Here is a 9,803-nt window from a genome sequence, read left to right as displayed (position 1 = left end):
CACCTTCAGAGTATCTCTTTTCTTCCTCTCTCCGCTCATCTCTCCAGTGGCCCCACTTAAAACATTTGCCAAAGCATTTATTAATTGTTAAACCATTTTTTCCCTCCTTCTTCACTTCTTCATCTCAATCTCCTCTCTCCCCATCGATGAAACCACAGAGGAACTGTTGCCACATAAAAGCTCCAGCATTTGGTAAAGTGGTTTTGAATGAGATTCACTTTTATGTGTTGCAAATCAGGCACGGGAAAAGCATTTACTTTGCATCCCACTTGAGGGAGTGAAGATCTTCCAGACAAAAAGGCAGGGAGAGATGAAGGAATGGGGGCAGCTCTCAGTCTGTAATAGAGAGTTAGATAAATGGCTGGATCGGGGAGACAGATTGATCTTTTTATGTTGAACTTGATGAACATGAATGATGCACCAGATTTCCTGTAGCGGTGAATAGAGATGAAAGGATTATCTAGATATTTAGATCATTGAGGCAGGAACGTTGCCCTGCACTGCTGTCTCTTTCCTCCCCATCATAATTCAATATTTACAGTTTAAGCTGGAAAACTGCTCCCTCTTGGCTGCCTGTATCTGGTATCCATGGCAACAGATTTCGAGAACAGAGTGCCGTCTGTATGTGTCCGTGTGTGTGCGTGCATGTGTGTCTGTGTGTAATGTTTACTGATACACTGCAATTGATTGGTTGTTGGGGAGCAGCTGTTGACCCCTCGCTCTCAGGGGTCTCTTTGTATTCTTGCACACATCCCAAATCAATAGACACATGAATGTGAACACGCACATGTTAGTTAGTCTATATTTGTGAGGTCCTAAAATTTATCTTGGAGTCAAATAATCCAAAACCCTGATGTCAACCCCCGAATTTTAATATAGCCTTATTTTAAAACATTAAAGGGACAGTTTAGATTTTGATTTTGAAGTGGGGTTGTATATCGTACTTATCCATAGACGGTGTATTACCTACAGTAGCTGTCAGGCAGCACAACTCCAGTTTGAAGATGAAGCAGGCAGGAGTCCCATATGAAAGCTGAGCAATCTACTACTGTGTGGAGGGGCCAGCAACAAGATGAATTTCAGCCATCTAAAAAATGTCCCAACTACAAAACAATCTCTCAGTTTAAAGGTACAAGTACAAATTACCTTTAAAAAAGGCAAAAGAAGAAAAAAAGAGAAGAGAATGATTTTTTAAAAATCCTGAAAATTGAAAAAGAGAAAATCCTACATTTTTTCTGTAACATAATTTTATATAAATAAAGAATCTAAATATAGTTTCTGGACATGTTTCCATTTTGGATGATTTTCTAATAAAATAACCATTTTTTTTGGGGGGGGGGGGCATTTTTCACTATTTGTTTTGTAATTTGTGGGATATTTCTGCTAAGTTGCTCATTGCCTTTTACCCCTTGTTTTCAATCGATATGAAACCTCAGGTATCAAAGGGTTAAATAGCTCGCATAAGGCATCTGAAAACACAGCACAAGAAAACTGATGTTTAGAATAGTTTAACCCAGAATCACCTTAAAAGCAACAACCAATAATAACTTTGTCATTTTGAGTGTCTATTTCTGAACTTCCTATCATTGGTTTGACATTTGGTCCTCATAAAGATAGACATAAAATGCAAACAAAAACACACATGCATAAATACAATACTGGCCCCCTGCCCATACGTGGAGAAATGTGCAACCAGGTAGTAAAGAGTTGCTGTGGCATTGCTACGAAAACAGTCCCAATAAAAAAAGAGAATATAAACCCACGTGCACAAACCCACATGCACATAACACGTTTGTGAAAGTAATCAATGTGCCACAGCAGGGGATGTGAAAAGCAACAACACCCAAACCACTGATGGCACTGCAGATTTTTAACTACAACTTTGAAACTGGGCTGAGTGTTTACATGCTACTGAGCACACACTCACAAACACCACCCCGGCTAATGAAATACCTCCCAGTGGGATCTCTACACACACACACACACACACACAGGGGATGAGTAACAGCTACTAACTGTGGGGCACCAAGAGAGAAAGGTCATCTGACATAATTTGCATTGCTTGTTAATGTTAAAGGATGTTTTCCATACAAGGAAGGTCAGGGTTTGCATGGAGACACGATACAAACACATCTGACAATGATGAATTAATGGAGCAACTGTGGCTTGTTCAAGGTTGGTTGATGTGGGTTTTCCACCCTGCTGTAATTTGACATATTAAGGGGAAAGCACCAACACACACATTCTCTCTCTCTCTCTCTCTCTCTCACACACACACACACACACACACACACACACACACACACACACACACATACGCACACACACGCACACTTAAATCCACCTTCACTCAGTCACTTGTCCCCTCTCACAGACCCTGAAGCAAAAGTGTGTTGTGGCAACTCTTGTCTCGCTGAACACATGTTAAATTGGACTTAATTACACTGTGTCTGTCAAACAACATCATCTCAAGTCATCCCAGTCATTGTGGTTTATGGGCAAACCATTTCCTATTAAGACAAAGGCAATAAACTTAATTTATAGGTTAGCCCACGGGTTTGCAAAATGTTTCATGTCAAAACTTTCAGGAGGATGTGCAAGACAACAACATCTGATAAGATTTATGTATTCAGTAATGACTCAGTCGAGGTTTGAGTGGCTGTCGATTGTAGGTGAAGGGAGTGGAACCAGTGATTATATTTTTTCCTTTAAATCCATTACCTTTGAATTGAAGGAGCTAGCTGTCTGTGTTTCTAAATTGTTTATTTGAATTATTTGTAATTGGACAGACCTGTTTTCACACCTGTGTTCAGATTTTATTCCTGCCCCGTGCACAGTTATTACGTCCACACTTTTGATAGCTGCTCTGTAGCGTGCTTACTCGTCACATTAGTGTCAGCGTCCGTACAGCTGATACCACTGTCAGCACAGTTTAACACATCTCCTTCCATGGGGAAAAATGACTGATGGTCACACAACACTTTCTCCAACTCGGCACAGAGCATTAGCACACTCTCACCAAAACAACCGCCATGTCCTCCACTGATGATGTGGTCCTTGTGAGGGACGCATCAGGACAACTTAGTGTTTACATTATGTGGTCAAGTGCGTCCCAGACCGCCTCAGTAAGTGGAATGAGAGATTGAATCACAATGTGTCTTGGTTGCGTATAGTGAGCATGTCCCTCTCAATATTTAGAACATATGCATTTGTCTCTTCCCTATAAAGAAATGAAAGCAGTAGAGGACTCTTATTTTGACGAAATTAAAGACATTTACACCATAAATTGTTGCAGAAAAATTCTAAATTGGTGCATAAGATTCACCAGATGCAAGAAATTAAGTATTTGAAGCTCAAAATTTTCTGATGGAGGATCCCCAAACCTCCCTGTTTCATAACTGCCTTCCCTCTAATGTTGAAATGAAAACTACACCCTTGGGTGCTGCTACCTTGGCCAGGACTCTCCTGTGACAGAAACTTTAATCAGAACTTAAGTGAGGCTCTTTCCTGGTTAAATAAGTCTATCAAATAGAAAATTTCTTCATATTTTTGGGAGGTGCCTGGGACTTCAGGACCATGGATGTTCAAATTGAGTCTGGTATTCTGTGGGATTATACTATTATTTGTTAATGTGGCAGCAAACTGGTTTAGAGTCCAACCCAATCTGACTGGACTTCAAGCCTCTGATTTGGTAAACTCAACATCTGTTGAACTGACCCCGTCAAACCTTTGATTTCTGTAAGGGAATCAAACACTTCATTTTCGATGTTCAAGACATTTTTTGAACCAAGATTCCTATAATTAAAGTTTCATCCAATATGTCAGAATCATTATTGCAGAGCCACACTCTATAAAACTTTCTTAACCCTTATAAAGCTGAGAGAATTGGTTTGACTTCTGTCAAGAGCATTGGCAGTAAGCAATGAGCAACTACACAGGAAATGGCCCCAAAAGTAGGAGGAAATTAGCGGGAGAAAAACAAACAAACAAGGATTTTTTTATGAATATTTTTTTTCTGTAACGTAATTTTAAATATATGGTTATAATAATGAGAAATAGGCCAATAGTTTTTTTCCCTGAAATTTTTAATTTTTCCTCTTTTTTTAAAAACTAAATTTCAGGTCATTTTCCTTTCACCTTTTACTATTTTCTTCAATTTGCGGGCCAAGATGCTCATTGCCTTTGTCCTCATGCTTTCGAAAAAAAAAATCAAACCAATTTGCTTAGGTCTCAAGGGTTACCTAGCGTGTGAAAGACTCAAGAAAACTGATGTCAATCCAGGCTTCAAAGGGTCAGCCTGTTGGAAAAAAAAATGCAAAACACCATATTGTCCTTAAAGGAGTGACTCAGTCAAAACAACAGGCATTTTGCCAGATGTTGCTTTCACCCTATGCATTACAGTCCCACAGGAGAAGGCCATGGGAATTAGGGGAAGGTTGTAGAAGGAGACGCGCTGAGCGTGTTTGCTGCCAGGTGGAGGCGATGTCGCTCCTCCTCTCTCCTCTGCTCTCTCCTGCTCTGCTCGGCCACAGCTTTCAGTCTGCTGGGTGAGATCATTACCAGACACCAGGCTCCGGGACCTGACATTCACCGATCGGAAAAGCAGAGAGAGAGAGAGACACAGCGAGCGCGCGCGAGAGAAAACCCTTGATCCGATGCAACCGGCGAGGGAAAGCGACCTAAACCACCGTCTCCGGCCTCGGCTCTCCAGTCGCCCGCTGAAAGCGCGGTCTCGTCGCTGACATTTTCCCGCTGGATTTGGGCTTGTAGTCGGATGCGGGCTTGTTTTGACTGCAGTAATAGTCCTACTCCCCCCCTCCTCCCCTACCAACCCGAGTAGCGGATTTGCGAGGGATCTCAGCGCTGTGCAGCTCCCCGAGTGACCAGCGATCCTGCACGGCACCGGAGACGCACTCTGCACCGCCGCGGCTCCTCACCACACCAGCCAATCCGCCACAGCCTCCAAAGATCGTATTTCTGTGAGGAATTGGACACAAGCGCCAAGTTTCCGATTGGATTTTTTTTTCCTCCTGTGCGGCTACCTTGCTTCTGTCATCAGATCGACTGCAAATCCTATTTTCGCTTTTTTCCCCCCTCTCCAAAGCACCGTTGACGCCATTTTCCTCGGGGTTTTCTGTCAAAAAATATATACATATATTCTGGCACCGTTTGACAGCTCCCCGGGAGGCTGTCATCCCATCCGTCGCTTGTGTAAAATGTTTCTAAATGGATTGTAAATGATCTTGATAAAATATTTACACGTTAGAGCCGAGTGTGTGACAACATTAGACATGGGTAAGTAGCCCCGGTTGACTGGCCACATTCCACACCTGAACACACCTCTGCTGTAAATGTTTTTAGAAATGTTATTAGCTGCTTTGCATGCTTGCTTTTTACATGCTACCTTAACATGTGTACTTTTTTTTATATTCAATCTGTGTCGTTTTCATCCTTTACTTGACATGAAATATGTGAAATTGCTTGACACATGCAAACAAATTCCGACCAAACACACGCACGCGTGCTCATACTCACAGCACCACGCGCACATTCACGCACATAGACACAGACCACCCCAAACAATGCTGTACCACTCAGCCACCATCCATTATGACTGTGTAATACCTCGGTAATTAGGTGGCAGTAAGATAAAACAGCTAATTAGGTCAATGGGGTGAAGTGTCCACTACACATTGATCAAGGAACAGCTCAGCCTTAAATGGACCTCCTGCATCTTCACAGACATTGATAGTCCATCACAAAGCATCACAGTGTGTGACATGCAGCAAGCAGTTGGCTGTCATGTCCCATTAAACTGCATCTTATGGAATGTTTTGGCATATTTGTGTTTTTTCTGCATGTTCTGGTCGAGTTGTAGAGGCTGGAGAGGGACATGTGTCACATGAATGATGTCAAGAGCTGGGGAAGTTGCAAGCTGAAGCACACTCAGTATGCGAGGAGGGTGTTTCATTCCTTATTTAATATTCGTTAAGGTTTGTTTTTCATTTTCTAGCACAAAATGCACACATGCCACTGTAGCACGAGCGCAGAGGTGCCGACATACATCCAAATTGGATTTAGTGGGCTTGGTGAAAGCCGGTGCTAATCCACTCTGGTTATCAATAGCTGGTCAGTTTCATGTGGGTGTCAGAAACAGCGTGGCCAGAAGTGATGGCCGTGCTTCAGTTGTGTGGAGTGAGGTGATGTGGTGAAAGTGAAAGGCCACTTTTATCAGCAGCCTCCAGAAACCTCCGTAACAACCACAGCACCAGAAGATAAATAGACAAGCTTGGATGAGTCAGGGAAAAGTCTGGAAAAATGATCAGCTCTCTGGGATATGTGGGAATGAAGGTGTGGAAACTGGATGAAAAAGGAAGGGCATGAGAAGAGAGGCAATTGTAAGAGAAGTGTGTGATGGAAAGAAATAGGGTTGAAGGATGGATAATAGAGGTGACTCAGACTCGGAGGGAACCATCGATCTTGTCTTGTTAACAGGTTTGCGGGGAGTTGAAACTCCGGCAGCGTTTTTTGTGGCGTGGAAGTATGAAGCAGGCTATTAAACCCCCCCTATTAGGTAATGAGATGCCCATGCCACCTTTAAATTAAAGCATGAGAAATCGATTAGGTGTATCCCCTTCTGAGCTGGATACCTCTGGGTCGAAGTGGGATCAGAGAGGGGGTTGGGGGGGGGGGTGAATGGGATCCAAGGACAAATCTAACTGTTGGCAGGCTCTCTTAACAGAATATCAGCACTGGAGCACCTTTTGGCAGAGCGCACAGAAAGAGAGAGGGCGGGAGGGAGAGGTAGGAGGTGGAGGGTGAAGGAAAGAGGTAGCACACAGAAGAGGGGAGAGAACAGAGGTTTGGGGTGGAGGGGGTGAGGTGAGGGGAAGGAGGAAGACAGTTGGGGAGAAGGGGAGGTGTTTTTGCTGACAGCCATTTTGTGGCTTCTGCTGCAGTTAAAATGGTTTAACATTCATCTGCTTCTGCGGGGTAGTTAGGTGAGGATGGTTTTAGTGCTACCTGGCATATGGCTCATCCAGAGGAGTGTGTGCGTGTGTGTGGCTGCACAGAGCGCCTGCAAGGCCATCATTTTCTATTATGGCTGTCCCACACATGGTACTTTATGATTGTCCTTCTCGCTGCCCTACAGCTGAACACATGCCTGTGCCACCCGTGCCGAACTGCGGAGAGATGGCTTTTTATTCTGTATTCCCCATCCAAATAGAAGTTCATTATGTCCACTTAAAAACAGACTATGTTCTTTAATGTGACAAAATGATGGCTTCCTTCACCTTACTCCGCTCTGAGGTAGAGCACTAATAGACTTCCTGTTTGAAAACTCGTCCCGGCTGCATTTGGAAGTATTAGAAGGCCGAGGCCATTCCTTTTGATTTGTCTCCAACCAAAGATTGGATCCTTCTAGAAACATCGGTTTACGTGATTGCCCCTTCACTAGAGGGCTGGAATAAAAGGGAATAAGGCGATAAAGAAAAATGAAAATGGCAGACAGACTATGTTCATCATCCCTCTGAGATACTCATCTGCAGCCAGGGATGGCTGAGCCTCTACTACACTCTCACATCAAAGAAAAGGAGGAAAAAAAAGACTCTTCACCTTGTGCAATCACACAGGCGTTTGGTGTGGATAAATGTGTGAGCCCGTGTGTGTGTGTGTGTGTGTGTGTGAGCACGCATCTGTCTGCATGTGAGCTATTTGTGAGTCCACCTCAGGCTCTGGGCTGCTGGGTATGCAGCCTTAAAAGGTTGTGTTTCTGCTGCCATCTCTCTGCCTCTCTCTCTCTCTCTCTCTCACTCTGACTCTGTCTACCTCTGTTTTGTCTGTGTGTCCGTATCATTCACCATCTCTCGTTCTGTCCATCTGCATTCCATTATCGACGCTTTATCATAATTGTTTTCAAAGGACGAGGCGAAACGTCGGAGGAGTGTCTCATTCACAGCCTCTCACATCCAGCGCGGGGAATGACCTTATGCTATTTGAGAGGGAAGCTGGTTAGCGTTGGTAGTTTTGAGAACATAATAAAGCTATTTATGCAGTGAGTCTGGCCTCTCACAATCACCCTGCTGTCTGAGGCTAGTCGAGGTGTGTATGTGTGCGTGTGTGCCAGTGTGTTTGTGTGTGTAAGAGTGAGAGAGAGAGAGAGGGATAGAGAGAGAGAGAGGAGACAGTGAGGCTCAGGCTAGGCGAGGGAGGCCCGAGGAGGGGTCAGACTTACATAAACTCTCAGCCTGTCTGCCAGTAACAGAGAACTAACACAGCTTAGGGCAGCGAGCAGGGAGGGAGGAGGAATAGTCATGACCCAGCTAAGTAGTTTACACAGTAATGGGCCAGAATGAAGACTGTACTAATGTATGACGCCATTTTGTTGTCATACTGGGTTATAGTGGTGAGGGGAGTCTTGAGAGCAAAGTGAATAGCTTTCTTTTTTGATGTGTGTTTGTGTTGTTGTGGTTGGCAGCTGTCTCTTTTTCCTGTCATTGTCCGCAGTCACATGACAGACGGAGTGGGTAAGTTTCACACATGCCATGAGGGCGAGTCACCAAGCTGACATTAGGGACTGGGAGGTTCCTGGAGGACCAAACATGGTCATGTGGGCGCTGCACGATCAGGTCGGGACTGAGCCTGGACTCTCTATCTTTTGGTCATCCCTGTATAACTTTGAATACTTGAAAAGTTACTGAGGGGCCACTGTGGTGGTTTTGCATGTTTTATCCCATTAAATGCAAATCGCCTATACTGTACTTTACTGCTGACCGTTTCCCGAAGCATACCATACATTTTTGGACCGATTTCCTAACTTCCAGGAAGCCAGTGGTTTATTGGTTTTAATGGAGTATGAAAAGACTGTCCTGAGATAGGTAATCCATCAAACTGAGCATTTAGCCTCCTTTATTTGTACGTCACTGTTACTGATTGATGTAACCCTTGTCGTCCTGTGGTTATGCAGCGAGCAGGCTCTGTTTTAGAAGACTGTTTGTAGTGGAAGAGCTCTGACATTTGAGATTTTTAGACTGCCAGAAAAGCATTGCACTCAAAATCAACTTGAAATTAAACTCAAAAGACAAATAGTGACAGTGTGAAAAGAATAACAGGAGTTTGTTGCATTAAAGGAGCAGTGTGCAGGATTTAGGGGCATCTAGTGCTGAGGACTGCAGATTGCAATCGGGTGAAACTTCTTCAATGTGCCAAACTTAAACTCCCAGTTAATATTCCTTCAGTGTTGATTGTTCAGGAGTTTTTTACCAGGAGCAAAATTATCCCCAGAGGTCTCTTCCTCTCCAAAACAAATGGACCAGGTGATTTAAACCATTAAAAACACTGATGCAAGTCAGTGTTTCTCCAACGCCGTTCAGCTAATTGCAGACGGGCTGCTTCTAATGTGTGCTCACCTTTTTTACTTATTACTTAAGATCAAGACATTGAGGAGGTTTTAAGTTTCTTCATCTCCAAAACAGACGTTTTTGACGATTCATTTAAAACATGAATAGCCTTATCTAGAGCCAGTGCTTATTTTGTCCGTTCTTGGCTACTGTAGAAACATTGCTGTGGGAACATGCCGGATTTTGTGGATCTGCTCCCTATATAGATTTAAACGGCTCATTCTACAGTAACAAAAACACAAGCACCCTTATAACATACTTATTACATACTTCTATTATATTACATTTCTGCAAAACCCTACAAAGTGGACCTTAAAATTAGTTGCTAACTTTACATTCTTACCATAAAAGATTTCCTGAAGGCAGCAATAAGGGATAAACTGTCCTTCCACAGAAATGTAT

General features: G+C 43.4%; 1 protein-coding gene across 1 annotated transcript in view; it reads left to right on the top strand.

Moving 5' to 3' along the window:
- The first annotated feature begins 4,538 nt into the window (after positions 1 to 4,538).
- setbp1 (SET binding protein 1) overlaps positions 4,539 to 9,803 on the top strand; it is a 44,238-nt gene continuing 38,973 nt past the window's right edge. Inside the window, exon 1 of the mRNA XM_042489000.2 lies at positions 4,539 to 5,295. The gene's annotated coding sequence lies outside the window, so the exon portion shown is untranslated. The remainder of the gene's footprint in view (positions 5,296 to 9,803) is intronic.

This window comes from Plectropomus leopardus, chromosome 4 (assembly GCF_026936395.1).
Source record: "Plectropomus leopardus strain MGB_pleo_1.0 chromosome 4, ASM2693639v1, whole genome shotgun sequence".
Lineage (NCBI taxonomy): Eukaryota > Metazoa > Chordata > Actinopteri > Perciformes > Serranidae > Plectropomus > Plectropomus leopardus.
This window is presented reverse-complemented; position numbering and strand designations above follow the sequence as displayed.